Source organism: Anguilla rostrata, chromosome 8, assembly GCF_018555375.3.
Source record: "Anguilla rostrata isolate EN2019 chromosome 8, ASM1855537v3, whole genome shotgun sequence".
Taxonomy (NCBI): Eukaryota; Metazoa; Chordata; class Actinopteri; order Anguilliformes; family Anguillidae; genus Anguilla; species Anguilla rostrata.
In genome coordinates, this window is record NC_057940.1 from 14,839,302 (window position 1) to 14,856,802 (window position 17,501).

The 17,501-nt window shown below is 44.0% G+C and overlaps 1 long non-coding RNA gene across 6 annotated transcripts in view; it reads left to right on the plus strand.

Moving 5' to 3' along the window:
• The window catches only part of LOC135260907 (uncharacterized), a 44,387-nt gene that overhangs the window by 9,208 nt on the left and 17,678 nt on the right, over window positions 1-17,501 (plus strand). For 5 of the 6 annotated variants that reach the window (XR_010331773.1, XR_010331775.1, XR_010331776.1 and 2 more), the window contains 2 exons: window positions 3,612-3,753; window positions 15,327-15,500. This is a non-coding gene — a long non-coding RNA (uncharacterized LOC135260907). Of the gene's footprint in view, window positions 1-3,611; window positions 3,768-15,326; window positions 15,501-17,501 lie in introns of all 6 variants that reach the window. The other variant, XR_010331777.1, reaches the window with a different exon arrangement.

The following is a 17,501-nucleotide window of genomic DNA, read 5'->3' on the forward strand; positions in this document are numbered from 1 at the left end:
CTCTCCATCTCTCACACACACACACACACACACAAAGGCATAGTCTTTGTCTCACCCATGCACACATATGCTCTCACACACACATATACATACTCTCTGTCTTACACACACACACTCACACACACACACACACACACACACGAGTACTCTCTGTCTCACACACAGTCGCTCTGGCTCACATGCACACATGTGCACTGGATGAGAAGCCTTCCGTGCTGTGGTATGCCATGCCTGTCCTCAGCAGCGTCCAATTGGCATCTCACATTATCTGCGGTCAGCTGGCACCATAACCGGCCAAGCCAACAGCTGTACCGGGGCCTTGTACCAAGGTGATCTGCTGAACAGGGTGCCTTAACCCAAGCAGCTCATGTGCTTTCATGGAAAGATCTGGATATTCCAGACCCACATATCCCTGCTGAGGAACAGCAGGTACGTGCAGGATCTCAAATATTTCCAGCGCCCGCAATGAAGAAATTAACCTGCTGAATATGGGTAGTTCTAGATGGGCACAATCCAGCTTGTTTTCCAGCTCTCTTTAAACCACTAGCACTCTCAGACATGCAAATGACTTCAATCAAGGTGACGGTTTGTTGGACCAGGTGGTCATGTGCTTCCCGGAACAGAAGCCTGCAGGCACGGAACCTGTCCAAGCCCACGTAGTCTCTCCAGGAAAAGGCTGGTGTTGCCCTGCAGCCGCTAGCACACACACACACACACACACACACACACACACACACACACACACACGCACCGCTAGCTGCAGATACAACAATGTGCAAAGAATGTTTAAAAAACATGTTATAATCTCTCACAGTTTGTCATTTGGTACCATTTCGGAATATTTAAGACCAGTAAAATTGCATGGTTAAATAAGTGTGAAAAGCAGGCTGCAGTTGCGACTGACTGGCAGAGGGATCACCCACGCTGACTGGGCCAATGTCCACAGCACTGCAGGACCTTTCACCTCTGGGGTCACAGGACTGAGATGTTGGTGACATCAGTGGGGGGGAGGGAGGAGGAAGCTGTGCAGAGAGCTGAGTAAAGATGGGAAAAATCTACTCTCAATAAGCCTTCTCGAATTTTTTAACGAATGAAGCCACAAAGAGGTAGATGGGAAAAGAGATTCAGAAATGGTATCAAGCTGTAGGCCGATGCGAAAGGACACGCAGAGCCACTGCCGGTCTCTGCTATAACTCAATATGCCCCCCTTTTCCCCCCCAAAAATCACCGCTCCACAAAGCCTGGATGCCGGCCATATGCGTGTCTGACTAGAAGCTATTATGCCGTTGGTGCACTTTAAAACTTTTGTTTGCCGACATGACAGAATGAGAGTTTGAGTGTAATTTGATGAGGGGAGAAGTGGGAAAGCTCAGAGGGTATAGAATGTTCTGGAAAGGGGAGCTCTTCTTGTCTCAGTCTGACAGCCAAACATATGTAAACCCCTCGAGGGGCAACCTGTCCATATGGAACGGTCCAATGCACGGCAGAAATGCATTTTAAAAAGAAGAACTGTACCCAAAATATGAGCAGCAGATCTTTTGAGATGCATCAACTTGAAGAATATTTTAGACGCCAGATAAGTGATTGCATATCATTCACAGGATTTCCTTACGGCAAAGATTAAAAATAACTAATCCCACTCGTTCATACAATTCTGTTGTCACATGAAGTCCTAATTACATCCCACAAGTAGAATAAACAGATTCATGACAAAGTTGCATCCCTTCCAACACGTGTGAAATATAGATGAGCCTGTTTATATTGCTTACTACATGCTATTTATTTTAATATTTATTTTATTTTAAGAGAGAAACTGAGACCGAGAAAATTTGTCATGCTGTGGTGTCACATGCACGCACGCACACACCCACACACTCTCTCTCACACACACACACACACACTCATACTAATTTGCCTGTGTGAGGTGCCATTCAAGAACTCTTGAAGCCATGGTGTTAATGTCCAGTTGTTTTTTCAAGCCCCTGGTGACAGGGAATACACACTGCTGTCAATCACTTATAGTGTTTCATTTGTTGTTTACTTTCCCAGTGGTAGTACATAATTATAGCCTGAATGTATTTTTTTAGCTAGGGCCCCTCAGTGGCACAGCTAGGATACAGGGATGACACAAATGGTTTGCAGTGTATTATGGGTATATCCCATACAATCACATTTTATGGCATAATGCAATCTCATCTCATCCCTCAAGCTAACTTCAGTCCCCAGTCCGACGTGTTCTCCTTATTTAAAGTACGAACAGAGGTGAATGGCTCTTGACATAAAATATTCAAAGATATGATATATGATTGAATTGTCCACTGGTGGAGGTATGTCCTCATCCATTTGTAGTCACAAATAATGCATTTAAATGTTTGTGCTCAAGAATTTGTATTAACATTTTTTTTAAACATCAGTGTAATCCAGATTTTGCTTCATAATATTTTTTTTACTTGCAGAAATTATTTTGAAAATGAATTAAATAAAATAAAAAAGAACTTTACGGTCAGTCACATGTTACTCAGACTGGTACTGGCTCTCTTCAGAACTGAAGGATGTAAATGAACAGGAGCCGCATCTCCTCTGCATCTACCTTTTGGCCCTCTAGTGGTGGAAGGCTATGACCCAGGGAACCAAGCTCTAAACCTTATCACTGTCAATAACATACCTGCAGCAGTGAAATGTAGATTCATCCTGTATGCAGATGATTCAGCTTTGATGGTGTTAGGAAACGGAACTAGACCGTTTGAGTCAGAAGTTAAAGACTGTAAGACAATGGCTTTTGGAAAATAAACTGTCCTTACATTCGGTTAAAACTTAATCCATCCTTTTTTGAACATGGTATTGTATGATTACAGAAGTTGTTTAATTATTGGTTATGACAGGTGTCTATAAAATATTTAGTTTTCTGTTAAGTTTTGCTGATTTATGTATATGTGTCGAGTAAATGTTCTTAATGAATGCAATCTAAAGGTGTGGAGGATTTTTAACATTCCATCAATGACCATGTTGGAAATAAAGTGTTGAACACTTTAACATGTTATCCTCTGGGCTGTACAATGTGTACTTATGTTAACAGAAATAAAATCAGTCAATCAAAATCAGTAATCAGTCAAAAAGTAAGTACAGTTACGGACATAACCAACTTAAGGGGCCACCAAAACAGTACCAGCAAGTGGATCATCAATTCTGTGCAGGCACGATCCACTTTAAGAGAGCACATGACATGGTACGTAATGTGGAAACAAGAATAGCGTTTTATGTTCTAACTGAATTCACTTTACTGTATGTTTTTTTCAGTACTATTTTAGACAAGTTATGCATTTAAATTGCATTACTTTAATCCTTTAATGTACTGTTTTATTATGTTCACTCCTTGAAAATGGGCACGTCTAATGATTATAAATACAATCCTCTGTGCACTGTAATGAGCTGAAAACCTGCAGTAGGATAGGGGCCTCGAGGGGAAGCCATTCTATTGACACACAATGTTTGCAGTCTCTACATGCCAGCCTGCTTATCCACATATGCATGTTCCTTGGTCATTTACGGCGGTAGGTGCTGTATCTAGGACCTACCGCCATAGTAACGTGTGAATCTCTGTGTTTTTTCAGACTCTATGGTCTGGGCCCTGGAATGCTGAGCGCTGTCACCTAGTGACATCACAGGCTGAGCTGTGGGTGTGGGGAGGCGGACCACCTACTGAAGCTGGAATCTGGGGGCTGACTGATTGGGCCATCAGCAGGGGAGTCAGAGGTGAGAGGGCCCAGGTGGGTGTAGTTCCCACACACCCCCATCTTTACACCCCCTACCCGTGCCCACATCCCCCTCCTCGCCTAGCCTCCCACTCCTGTGGGGGTGAGGGGGGCACTGGGGGAGGTGCCGAGGCTAGGCGTTCTGCTGTTGATTTGACATAGACCCATGTTTAGCAGATTAACAGGTGAAAGACCACAGCAAGAAGAGAAGACCATGAAAAATACTTCAGAGCATGTGGGTCCACTAGCTTTCAAATCCCATAATGGAGATAAATGAAAAAGATTATACAGCCATTTGCAAAAGGCAGTGAAAAGCCTAACCTTGATTTCCTTCAGGTTACAGTAAATATCTGCCAACACCCCCCTGAAGATTTATGACTATGTTATGTGGTGATTAGGCTAACTGGGAGGTCAAATCCTGAATGAGTGGTTCAGGCAGACTGCGGTACACACGTATGACCAGCAGAGTCTGGTGGGCAAGGAGACAATAACAATCCCACTGTTTAAAACCTCACGCCCTGGACGATACGGCCGTGCTAATTGCTAACAGCACCAGGCATAACTGTGGAGCTGGCTCTCTTTAGGACTGAATGATGTAACTGGACCGAACCAAAAGCTACACCTACTCTCCAGCTGCCTTTTATGCCCTCTGGTGTTGGAATGGAACGGCGCAGTGTTCGTGCTAGCCGCCATAGTCAGGATCCAGAACCAGAACAGGGACACGGGCCACATGCCGAGACCCAGCCTTTCAGATGGACAAGCCCCAAATTTCTATATCTGTTATCAGACTTGGGCCAACTGGCCCTGCTGGCTTTGACCTCTGAGCATGGCACGCGCTCCGTCTGAGATGTCGGTGGATATCTTGACCTATGAAGGTTTGCACTGACGGTTAGCTCGTTCGGCCTGTTTAGCTTGGTTGGCGTTGCATGGGAAACAGAACTGACCTTCCTGAAGTGACTCTAGCTGCTGGCGAAGGGACACAAGGCAGGCCTTGATTTTTGGCCTTAATGATATTATGGTTGTAACTTCATCTCCCCAGACTACGCCTGCTGTGACTCAGGTGGATTATAGGACTGCAGAAATACGGAGCAGTGGGAACACTGCTCTCCTAGGACCAGTAATGCAGATATACGGGACTGGAGAGGTCTGGAGGCTTGAGGCAGATATGAGGCCCCATAAGCTTATTTAATAATGCATGCATTTACCATGACTTTACTATGGGCCTGGTTTATAAATACTTAATAAGCATTAGTAACTTAATCATACTTCATCAATAGATACCTTTTTGTGTTTATTTTGGCATGAATAAAGGTTAATAGGATGGATTCAGGATTGCAAGGTTAATGAAAACTGCCTGAACGAGGTTATCATCTGTTCCGTTGCATTGGGAATATATAGATCACAGCAACAGTAGAGATATATTTTGGCATGTATTACCTTTTAGTAGCTGAAAGGGGGGGGTGGTGGTGTGGGAAAGCCCCTGCCACTGTCTCAGTGTCTATCAGGAAACAGGCGATAATCTGAAACACTTTGCCTCAGCAGCATTCCTGTGAAATTACACAACTGCTGCAGATTGCGGCCGGGTAATTAGCTCATTCGTTACCATCAACACATGGCAGCCCACTTTGGCCGACAGCCCAGTCGCTTCAAGTGCTGACCTCCTCTGCTTCGTGTGTTATATTTCATTGGTGTTTGTATGTGTGTGTGTGTGTGTGTGTGTATTCATGTGAGAGTGTACTGTGTGTGTGTGTGTGTGCGTGAGTGTATATTCATGTGAGAGTGTACTGTGCGTGTGTCTATGTGTGTGCATGTGCATGTGTATCTGTGCGAGGGAGTAGCAGGCTTTATGTTCTCATTTCCCTAATTATTTTATTACATTGTATTATATCGTAAATGCAGGAAAGCATTTATTCCATGCATTACTACTATATTTCTATTGTTAATCATCATATCTATTTTAATCTTAAATTCTGAATGGTAGAGCTTATTAAAGTGCAGATAACCAGTGCTCCAACCAGAGCCTTAAACAAGTGTCAATACATACAGAACTGTCTACCTGTATTTTTCCTCAGGTCCTTGAAAGTCGCTGAACTCAGAGCTACAAGACTCCACGCTGCCTGTGCCTGCGGCTTTTCGCCTGCTTCTCCTTTTCCTCTCCACCCTGCTCTTCCTCCTCCTCTCCATTCTCCGTCTATCGAGCAGCTGTTCTTTCAGCGCCTGGGTCCTCCAGTGCTGCTGCTTATCAGAGCACTTTATCAGCGGAGAGCTGATGTGGGCTAATGGCTTCAGCTGCCTGGAACTTCCTAGTCTGTGGCTTTTTTATGGCAGAACTCCGCTCCGTTGCGGGATGTGCAGAGGTGCTGTGGGTGTGAAGAGGCTGCTCATTGCAGACAGGAGCAGCAAACAGCAGCCGATCCATACAGGGCTTGCCTACCACCCCAGCCGATCCATGCAGGGGTCAGCTACCGCTTCAGCCAATCCATGCAGGGCTCACCTACCACTCCAGCCAATCCATGCAGGGCTCACCCTTCCACTCCAGCCATTCCACACTGGACTTTCCTACCTAGTCCAGAGCTTGACTCACTCCGGCCGATTCATACAGGGTTTTCCTGCCGCTCAATCCATGCAGGCCTGTTGATGTGTCATCGTCTCCAGTTTCCTCTTTAATGGACTCATGTTCATCATCAGCCATTTCTAAAATTAATGAAGGGGACACATATCAGTCTTCATATAGGAAATGTCATCCTAACAGCAGGCAATTCCCAAAATAGACTTCTGCAGTTGCACCAAGCAGTTTATACACTGGGAATCAGGTCTTCTTCATCTGGGTTTGAAATAGAAAGCCAACCAACCCCATGCCATGAAGAAAATGCATGTGCCAGCCCTCACACGCCCCCCCCCCCCCCCCCCTTCCCCCCCAGGGTAATAAGTAATCATCTTGTGGTTATCTCTTAAAGATCTGCCCTCACACAGAACACCAGCCACAGCAGAAGGCAATCAGCTGCGGTCTGCTACCGAGTCAAATTGGAGCTAAACTGTGTTTAGACACAGCCACTTAATTGAGACGTTACACTGCTGAAGGCTCCATCAATCATCCGCAGTGACAGATTAGACGTCACTTTCTGGTCCACTGGGAGTCAAAGCATGCTGAGACCTTCTGTAACTTGTCTGTATTATTCTGGTATGTGTTTTGTGTGTGTGTGTGTGGGGGGGGGGGGGGGTAGTTACAGCACATTGGAGAGGAATGCTTACTCCAGGTATACAAAACGGACAAGGCGTTCAACAGTTTCTATAGAAAGAGGGAAAGCGAGTGTGGATCAGTAATGAGTGAAAGGGGCAGGGAGTTAGAGGGGTAGGTGATACAAAAGGCAGTACAATAAATTTCCAGTTGTTTTCATTCAAGCACTTCACAGAAGAGGCCCCCACTTGACTTGTGTTTACACTCTCATCTCCACAAGCTCACTATATCCCCAAATGTAGCTCCCAACCCCCCTCCTCAGAGCACCAATTTCCTCTTCACCACTGCACTGATTCCATCTTTTCCAATACACTGACTCCAAATTCTCCACTGCACTGATTCCAAGTTGTTTACTCCACTGATTCTATCTTCTCCAGTGCACTGATTCCATCTTCTCCACTGCACTGATTCCATCTTTTCCAATACACCGACTCCAACTCCTCCACTGTACTGATTCCAAGTTATTTACTCCACTGATTCTATCTTCTCCAGTGCACTGATTCCATCTTCTCCAGTGCACTGATGCCATCTTCTCTAGTGCTCTGATTCCATTTTCTCCACTGCAATGAGTCCCTCATTCTAGGCACACCAATTCCCTCCCTTTCACTTTTTTATACTTATTTGCTCATCTTATTCAAAGGGTGTGAATTGCTTTAGAAGGCACTGCCTGTACTCTGAAGGAACACAGCCCAGGTGTTCATTAAGAAGCTTTTTTTTTTTTTTGCAAAGAGGCCCAGGCTGATGTTTATGGCTCTCGGCCAGGAGAGAGTGGCAATGTGTATGTACATCCTGCAAGCTCATTTCCTGCCACTTCTGGGCATCCTTCCTACTTTCAGCCAGGTTTCCTCTCTAATAAAGAGGTGAGGAGTTTGTCTTAAGAGACTCTCGAAGCCACAGCCCATGTGATTGACCCTCGGCCACTCAATGCCCCATTGTTTCGGGAACTTTGCAGGATACCTCCTCCATTTAGTTTTACACTCACTCGGCATATGCATTCCACATTGTCCCGGGCCACTTCCCCCTCCCCCCCCACCCCCCTATCTCACGTGCACACATGCCACATGCACGCTTAGCAGCCATTTGGCAAGCTGCCAGTCTCATTTCCCTCCCAACCACTTGTTAGTAATCACTATTTCATTAGCGATGCAGGGCTAAGTTTATGAAGTGACATATTTGTATCCTTCTGTGGACTTCAAAAAGAGGCTTTGACTGGGTGTGTGTGTGTTTGTGTGTGTGGCATTGTGTGTGTGTGCGTGTGTGTTTGTGCATGATGGTGCGTGTGAGTGTATGTTTTTATGTGTGCGTAGCTCTCTCTGAGTGAGTGTGTGTGTGTATGCATATATTTCTGTGAGTGTGTGTTTGTGTGTATATGCACATATATGCGCGTATGTGTATATCTTTTTCTTGATCTCTCTGTTTCTCTGTGCATTTGTGTATGTCGGCATATCGTTCCCTCTCTCTCTCTCTATCTCTGATTGTATGTTTGCACATGTGTGTATGTGTGTGTGTGTGTGTGTGTGTGTGTGTGTGAGTGTGTGTATGTGTTTGAGAGTGTGTGTGTGTGTGTGTTTCAGGGATGTGGGAAAACAAAAGCAAACCGGCCTAGGCTGTTGCCTAATGTGTTGGGGGGTTGGGAGTAGAGTGGAGGAGTGTGGCATGCTGGGTGCAGGGGGGAGGGGGGTCTGGAGGGATTAGGACAGGGGAGAGGGAGGGGTCACACTCACACCGGGAGAGGTGTCCCTAATGTGAAGCAGGTGGCCACCCTGCCGAGCTCCCAAATATTTCACACCACAGCTGTGGCACATGCTGTCCCAGAGGTGTGAACAGGTCCTGGGGACATCTACACCCCTGTGGCACTGTCCTGATCTCCACTTGGGGTGCACTTCTGCAGCTAAACGGGATTTTCTCACAACCAACAACATTTTTAACAAAGGGACCCTCTGTCTGGATGAAGCACCATGTCTGATACTGATCTAAATGGCACAGATCAGGTGGAAGAGCTGGCTGTTGTGTCAATCATCAAGATATAACTCACCTAGGAATCTAACTGCCAAACAGATGTTTAAACCGTTCTCTCTGGGCAAAACGGTCAGGATGATTTCACCGTTACAAGGAGACCGGAGACCCTGATGGAATTTAAGTGGCTGCATGGGGACTTTATAGAACCTGTGGGGTGTTTACATTCCCCCCGTTGCAGCTGGTGTCCTCTTCCCTAACTCTAGGACCGGGGGGTGTGGTGTCAGGAATGACATTGGGGTCTATTTTCCCTCACATACTTGGATGCTTATCACCCATGGCTGTATCCCCAAAGCCCCCTCCCCCCTCAAAGGGGCCTGCTGGAGGCTGAGGTGGGGTCAGAGAGCAGCGGGCACTGTATGTGTGTAGGTGTGTGTATGTATGTGTTTGTCTGTATGTTTGAGTGCATATATACGTGTGTGTGTGTGTGTGTGCATATACTGTATACATGTCAGAGTATGTGCAGATGTGTGTGAGCATGTGTGTGCATGCATGTGTGCCTGCATGTGTGAGTGTGTCTGTATGTGTGTGTGTTTGTGTGTGAGTGCTTGTGTGCTTAATTATGGTTCAAAATTAATGTATAACAATGGTCTGACTCAATAAAAGAAATGAGATAATGATCATTTTTGTCATAAATTGCTATATCATACTTATAAATATCATACTTGCAACAGTGTTAAGGGATGTGCCCAGCCTTGAGAATAGTCAGCTTGTTGTCCATAGATGACTGTAGATAAAATGATTTAATGAGATGTAGAAGGTAAATTGTCAGTTTAGCATTAACATGAGAACCTGAACTGAACTGTCATAGTATTTATTGCTCCCGAAAAGAATCTCCCATTGGCTGAGTGTCATTTATACTTAAACGATGACGGCATCATCATCATCTCAAAGCTTTTTACCTGTAGAAGTATTTGAGGAACGTTGTGTGTAAGTCGCTCTGGATAAGAGCGTCTGCGAAATGCCTGTAATGTAATGTAATGGAATGCATCCATAAATTAAAACCAGTTTATAAGTGAGAACACCACAAGTGCCAGAGAAGCATTGTTTTCTTTAATGATGTTGTCTTTTGACAAGATTGAAATTAAACTTACCCAGAGAAACTTAAACAAGCATCTTTTTTTAAATATTCAATCTATTTATAAAGCTGGATATTTCACTGAAGCAATTCAGGAAGTGTTTTGGGGGGGGGGTGATGAAAAATTGGAATGGCTATTTAAGTTTGACATTTTTAAAATGGCTAACTTTGCTTTCAAAAGCCTGGAAAAGAAGGCAAGATGGATTGTTTGTTTAGTCTCTAATGAGGTGTTATTATCTATGAAATGATTTTGAATATGTTGCAAAAAACTTGGAAAAGAAGATAAGAAGGTTTGATTATGGAGACTATACTCTTGTGTACAGGGTATATGTATCAGATATGTGTCTGTAGCATTTTAATAGGTCTAGGATTTACTCTGGATCTGTTATATGCAAAATGTTGGTGTCATATAAGCCCATGTGGGCTGGGCATCCATGTGATGCATGACACAATAATAAAATTAATTAATTAATTCATTCATTCATTCATTCATTCATTCATTCAGGATAAGCTCCTTGGTCAAGGGATTTGAACCTTGATGTTTTGAGCGAAGTTCCCTAATCATTTTACTATACTTCCACTGAACCTAAATTAATCCAAGATAAGGCAGCACAAATTACAATCACTACTTTTTTTGTTTTAAATCATAAGATCCTTCACACATATTTTATACTTTAGAGTCGAGAAGGCAAACTGAGTTAAAGGCGTTGAGTTTTCCTCTGTTGACTGATGAAGGACCACAGAGGAGCTACCGGAGCTTCAGACGCTGATTAAAACCAAACTTCACCCTCAGAAAACACACAGTCATTTGTCTCCTTCAGAAAATACAAACAAGCGTATAAACATGGCCGCTCACCTCCCACGCCGCCCCTGCCCGATTGAGCAACTGCACGCAAATACCGCCACAGGCTGCATCTCTAATTAGACAGAGATATGTCATCGCTCCACAACAACCGTATCTGTAATTGGTGATGCATCGGTGTCATTATGGATACAACGGTTGTGCCCATGTGGGTTCTGACTTTGCCCCAGCTCCCGGTTTGAAGGGATGTGAAAGGATGTCTCTTTTTGTAGGCTTACGTGCCACGTTCTGAACGTTCCCACCCAGAGCGAGCGAACATTTCATGGGCCAAAAGCGCCTGGTCTTAGCTGCCAGGCTGCTTTCAAAATCCTAAGCCAATTACATTTCAGTTGTCCGCAGCCAAAGAATACACCATAGTGACATTACGTGGCTAACATCAAGCTTGAACTGGGGAGTGTGTTGCATAAAGCTCGTTTAGCCAACAAAAAAAAAAAGCCAAATTAACCAGACCCCAGTGAAACAAAAATATGGCTATTTCATTTCAGGAGTCCAGCTTGAGAAAATCAAGTAATAGCGCGGTGATAAACTCTCCCTTGAAGACGAAGATATTGTCTGTCATCTGGCACACACTTCACACTGGAAATAGAACACATGATTGACAGGAAACCTGAGTGAGTGTTCCTTAGAGCACACAAAGGAGCTGAACATGATTGCTCAGGACAGAAGGCTCAGGACGGAAGAATTTTATACTACTGTATGTCGAACACGGGGATACAATTGTGAAATAACCCTTTACACCCTATGAAACAGCAAGAAGAGCATTCCTCTCTCTCTTTCTTTCTCTCTATGTCTCTCTCTCTCACTCATAGTCACACAGGAAAGTGGAGCTTATTCTCCAATGTCTTTCCATCTGAGTCCCACCCTCCCCACTTCCTCTAAACTACAGCTGCAGCTACCAGGCCATTTGGAGCCCCACGTTCTCTTCCTGTCCTCCGACTAGGAGTGAAATTCTACAATTTCACAAATTCCTCTTCCCACCAAACACTTTGCCCCGCACTGTCTGAGCGGGAGCTTTTTCCTCAAAACCTTTGTCTTCGCCACGCGATCCCTAAGTATCGTTTGGAAGAAGGCGGTCCCCGGAGCGCGGTTTCCAGGACGAGGCCCGTTCGCACGCTCGTGATTTATGGGTCGCGGTGTCGTATTTGTTTGTCCAGCGGAGGAGATGCATAAACAGTTGTAAGACGGCTCCTTCTGCGGCCGCCGTGCGTGTCGTACCTGCGCATAGCTCTCACGCTCCGGTCTGAGCCGTCACGCCCTCTGAAGGTGAGGCACGGCCCGCCGATTGATCACAGCTGCGCCCGCGCGGCCCTTCCGCCGCCCCGGACCCTCCTCCAGCCGGACGCCGCCTGGCGCACCCTCCGCACCGCTCCGTCTGACCCTAAAACGCCCGCTTTACACCCCTGCAAAGGACGGACAAGGGGGCTGACGTTCGCCAGTGGGCCCTTAAATAGCGTTTTTAAATTTATTATGGATTGTGCTCAGAGCAAAATGAGTTTTATCACTGTTAATTTAGATAAACCTGGCAGGAAGGAATCAGCTAAAGGGGAAAAATGGTTTGAGAGCATGTTCATTGGTTAAAAGTATTGAAGACAGTCGTGTTGGGTTAGCGATGTCCTGGCTCTCAGAAGGGTCTGAACTGTAAATATAATTTGGCTGGGATTAGGAGGCGGGGAGGGGGGGGGGGGGGGGGGGGTAGACTGAGGCAGGGATTCCAGCACCTAATTTATCTGACGGGAGACCGAGGACTGACAGGAGGGAAACAGGATGGAGGGTCTGTGTAAGATGTGGGTTTGTCACTTCTTCCATTCATCAAAAGTCTGGTGCTTCATATTTTAATGCAATAAACTCGTGCATAACCACCTTCCACTCCCACATAAGCAACCTATTATCCAAAGCCTCCATTTGAATGCTAATGTAAAATTGACAGCCTCGCTGCATGCCTTTTACAAAAGTGCAGTGCATGAAAGGTGCATCCATACTTGCATTCTCGGTGCAAACTATGACTACCTCTGCCATGTGTGATTGAGTGACTACAAAACCGTTTGTAGAATAAATGCATTTTTCCACATTCACGTTTTGAAATAGCATCAGCTGCCACGCTTATTTTAGTTTACAGATTTATCTGACCTTTAAAGCATCCGCCTCTGCTCTTATCCCTCTGAGGTTGGTACTGTGGGAGTTTCATCTAAAAGCTGCAATCCCTCTGTGCCTCTGTCTTTCTTTTTTTCTCTTCCCTTCTTTTTTATTTCTCACTCCCTTTTCTCTCGAACAACGTATTAAAAGATGATTTTTGGTAACCAGAGGTAGCTGATTCTGGGCCTGATTTACGACCTTTACGACCTTTGAGACCTTTAGCACACGCAAAACCAATAACAAGACTAATGATTGGTCATGGTATTTGTTTCGCATCAGCCATTGGTTGTGTTATTAGTTTTGCGTGTGCTAAAAGGTTTGTCAGGTGCTAAAGGTGTTAGTAAATCAGGCACTATCCACAGATTCAGCACAAAGAGCTTCAGTTCTCCAGAGTACTTTTTCCAGCCAATTTTCAAGTGTCCAGATTTCACATGAATTTTCCTGAGTGTCTTTTGCCTGGAATGAATTCCCACCCTCCCTTTTTCAGAAGCATTTTTGCCATAGTCCTTTGCTAGATATTTTAAAGGCAATTTCCTTTTACAAGGCAATAAAAGAACAGCACTCATGACCTACAGCTTTGTGAAATGACGTTTATACCTTTAAATGTCGTCAGTCTTGTGTCGGATGTGTGTCAGAACACCAGTCTTATGACAGTCTCTATAGCTATGAACAAGAGCATTTATCTTTTCTTTTTAATTCATAATGTTACGCCAGTTTGAGTGTCAGTCGTGTTAAGACTCTGAAAATTGATCTTAAGGATTAATTATGGCCATCACTACAATATGAATCTATACTGTAGATCAGTAGCAACAGACTCCACAACAGAGTAGCCCAGCAGTAATGGACGAAAATGATTTAGTGCAGAGATTGGCAGAACAAAGGTTCTTTACTCTTGGAGCTTTGTCCAGAATAAATACATTTTACAGCATACATCTCTTTTGAGAGACATGGAGGTGTATTTCACTTTTATGTTTTATATTGTAGATTCTTTCCTATGGCTGCTTTCTCAATGAGTAAGATTTCAACAACAAACTTGTGCTCTTTTTTTTGGGGTGTTTTATTTTGTAAAGGTCTACTGTATTGTATAGGTCCAGTTCTGATGCTGTTGATAGTGGGACTGTGTTGATTTCCTTTATTCTGTAAAATTAATCTTTCTGTAATCACTGATTGTTTATTTATTTTGTGGTCATGTTCAACATTCCCTTCTTTTCAGTCTTCCACCCAGGCAGGTTTAAATTGCAGGTTGCACTACAACCCCCCCCTTCCCCCCGCCACCACCATCACCACCACCACATCCTGCTCCTGTACTCTTTGTATAACATTACATGTAAAACCTATAAACATCTTTTAACAAAAAAACAAAAAAACTTTTATTTGCTCCAATCATCAATCAGCAATTATCCATCACCTCGTTATACGGATAAAGCAGATTTCACAGGGAGAGCAATGAAATGTAACAATAAAACAATGAGACTGCTGTGCGTTTCCTAAAAGACCAAAGCCTTAGAAAGAACAGGAACTCTATTTTTGGCTTAAAAGGCTTCTTCTCCTTTTAATTTCAGGAGTGTTTATTTATTAATTGAGGGATACTTGGTATATTTTTAGCACATGTGAAAGGATTCTGGAAAGATCTGAGAGGGAGAAACATTGCTGTGGCCACACATGAAGGTCTGCACAGCTGCAAGCGCATGTACGCGCATGCACTCACGCACACACGTATTCACAAATGCATGCACACACACTCACGCAGGCACGCACTTGGGCACAGGCATGCCTGCACACACGTATACGCACAGAGGTACATACGTACATATTGTTGCATGCATATGCGCATGCATGCACCCAAAAAAAACAATATTCATAGACGAGCAGATAAATCACATGCATGCACAGGTACAGATGCAGAGCATATACGCAGTGTTCTTTCAGCAATGATAAATGTTTGTTTTTGTTCGCCTTTTTTGTCAATGCTAAATCCTTGGGAATCCTTGGTGCTATATTTAGAGTTGATTGGTTGATTAGGGAGAGAGAGAGAGAGAGAGAGAGAGAGAGAGAGAGAGAGAGAGAGAGAGAGAGAGAGAGCTCTCCACTGCTTTGAAATATGAAGTTATACACTGACATTAAAACAAAGGAACTTGTCTGAGGAAAAAGGTACAGACTAATAGCTTCTCATCAGCCCCTGGATATTAGGGTGTCATATGAAGAGAAGGCGCACACACGTATAACTCTCTTTCTTTCTTTTCGTAGCGTTTTCTTGGCGGCGGACCTCCAGTGCTGACAGGACTTGGCGTTACGCCCGGACGGCTGCGTGGGGAATAATATCTGCCAGAACCTGACCTCGCAGCCCCAGGGTTTGAATCCCGCCCTTTAAATCTTCAGCGCGTTCTGAGAAACAACACCAGTTACATAATTACAAAGAATGTAAGTATTAGAGCAATTTGTTTGATTTAACTTGTCACGTCTTACTGGATCCCGGTTTGGTTTTAATCCCTGGCGAGTCCCTGTCCTCTCCCTGCATTCCATTTTAAAGACATAAAAACACTGAGAAGAGTAGCGTGAAGTCACAGGAGCTAAGATTAGATACCACCTAATCCTCAAGTAAAGGTGTACTCCGGGAGGCAGGAGTTAATTTGTTATTTATTACTATTAAATTATTTTACTTATTTCTAACATTTAATTTATATTAATATTAATGACTGCCAATCATATTACATTGTAGTCTGTATTTAATTAGCATTTGTACTTTGGATCACATAACAGAAAGCTATTTTCTTTGCAACAATAGACTAGCAAGTTCAGAAATCGGCAAAATGAACTTGCCATTAAAAAAGTAATGCTTGAATTCATTTGTGAGGTGATTATAATTATTAACATTTTTATTTGCATTATCTATCTATTTCCATAGTTCCTCAAAAACAAGCTAATGTGAAGTGGTGTATATGGAGTCTATTTTGACAGTCACTTAACCTCCTTCAATTAATGTACTATTAATTAGTGAAAGCTAACTCCTAACGTTTCATCACAGCAGATATCAATAACTTAATTCAAATGAAAATGAAAAAGATCATTACTTTATGAAAGGATGTACCGATGTCTCTGCAGAAACACATGTTTGTAATGTAGCTAGTTTGTCATGCCCTGATCTCCACGGGCAGTGGTGGATGGTGGAGGACACTAAAGAGCGCTGGTCTGGGCGGGCGGGGCGGTTGGGTTTTGGGGGTTTGGGGTCTCAGGGTAGTCATGGTGTCTGGCCCCTTTAACCCTTGTCAGCCGAGCGTCGGCGAGCTCGTTCCGCTCAATTACCCTCCGAAGACTGTAAACGAGAACACAAGCGGAGGAAGGGGGTGGGGGGAAAGAACCCGTCTGGCGGCATGTCACAAGGCACACTTAGCCTAGGCGCTAATTCTCGTCGCGGGGTTTGGAGTGGAGTCCTTACCCTGCTTGAGCCAAATGTACACGGCTGCCAGGCTGGTCGGTAGCGTCCCCGGAAAGGAGAGCTGTGGTCAGAACGGTGTCCCTCGCCTGCATGAAGGCGACTCCTGTTAAGCCCACTTTCAGCAGACTTTCTGTGTGAGATGATGAATGCTGATTGTAAATTTTCTGCAGAATCCTGTTCATGTACAGAAACAGCCATTAACAAATACAGGAAAAAAAAAATTAATGCCGAAATGTTCTTGGAAACGTTCTTACACGCAGTTATTGATCAAATGTGATCATACACATGTTTCGTGAATGAGGCCCAACGAGAGAATTTTGAAGAAAAATGTTCTTCCTAACATGGATGCCAGCTTCTATGCCTAAACATAGATCCTAAGAGGGGCAACAGAGAGGAGAGTCTTGGAGTGGTGGAGGCTAATCATGCATGTTACCTTCAGCAGCTGAGTCAGAGTTTTTAGTTATTAATCATTACCAGCGTGACAGCTAAAATATAGATCACCAACCTGGCCTTCTCTTTATATCCACATAAGCCTTCCAGGCTTTTACCTGATGTAAAATACCACTGTTTTAGCAATACGTCCTCATCTCTCATCTGTGCACTCTAAACCAGAGATAGACAAAAGAGGGCTTGTCTGTGAGCGGAAAATCTTGGCAGTTCGATTCCAGTTCCCTTTTCCGATTAATAAAACAACCTCCAAACCACATAATTTTAAACTAGGTATTACGCGCCACAATTTGAACGCTTTTCCCGATTATATTATGACATGCTTCATCAGGAACAAATGCCCCCGACTAGCAGCATGCAATTGAATTGAATGACCTCGGCCAATCAGCTTGAAGAACCTGTCATTTTTACACAGGTCATTTTACAAAAGTAGTGTTTTCAGGTATGAAAATATTTTTAAAAGAAAATGGCGGACAGTTTTTGTGATATTATGCCTAAAAACAGGGATGCTAATTAGATTTTTGCTCCTGTTTAGGCTG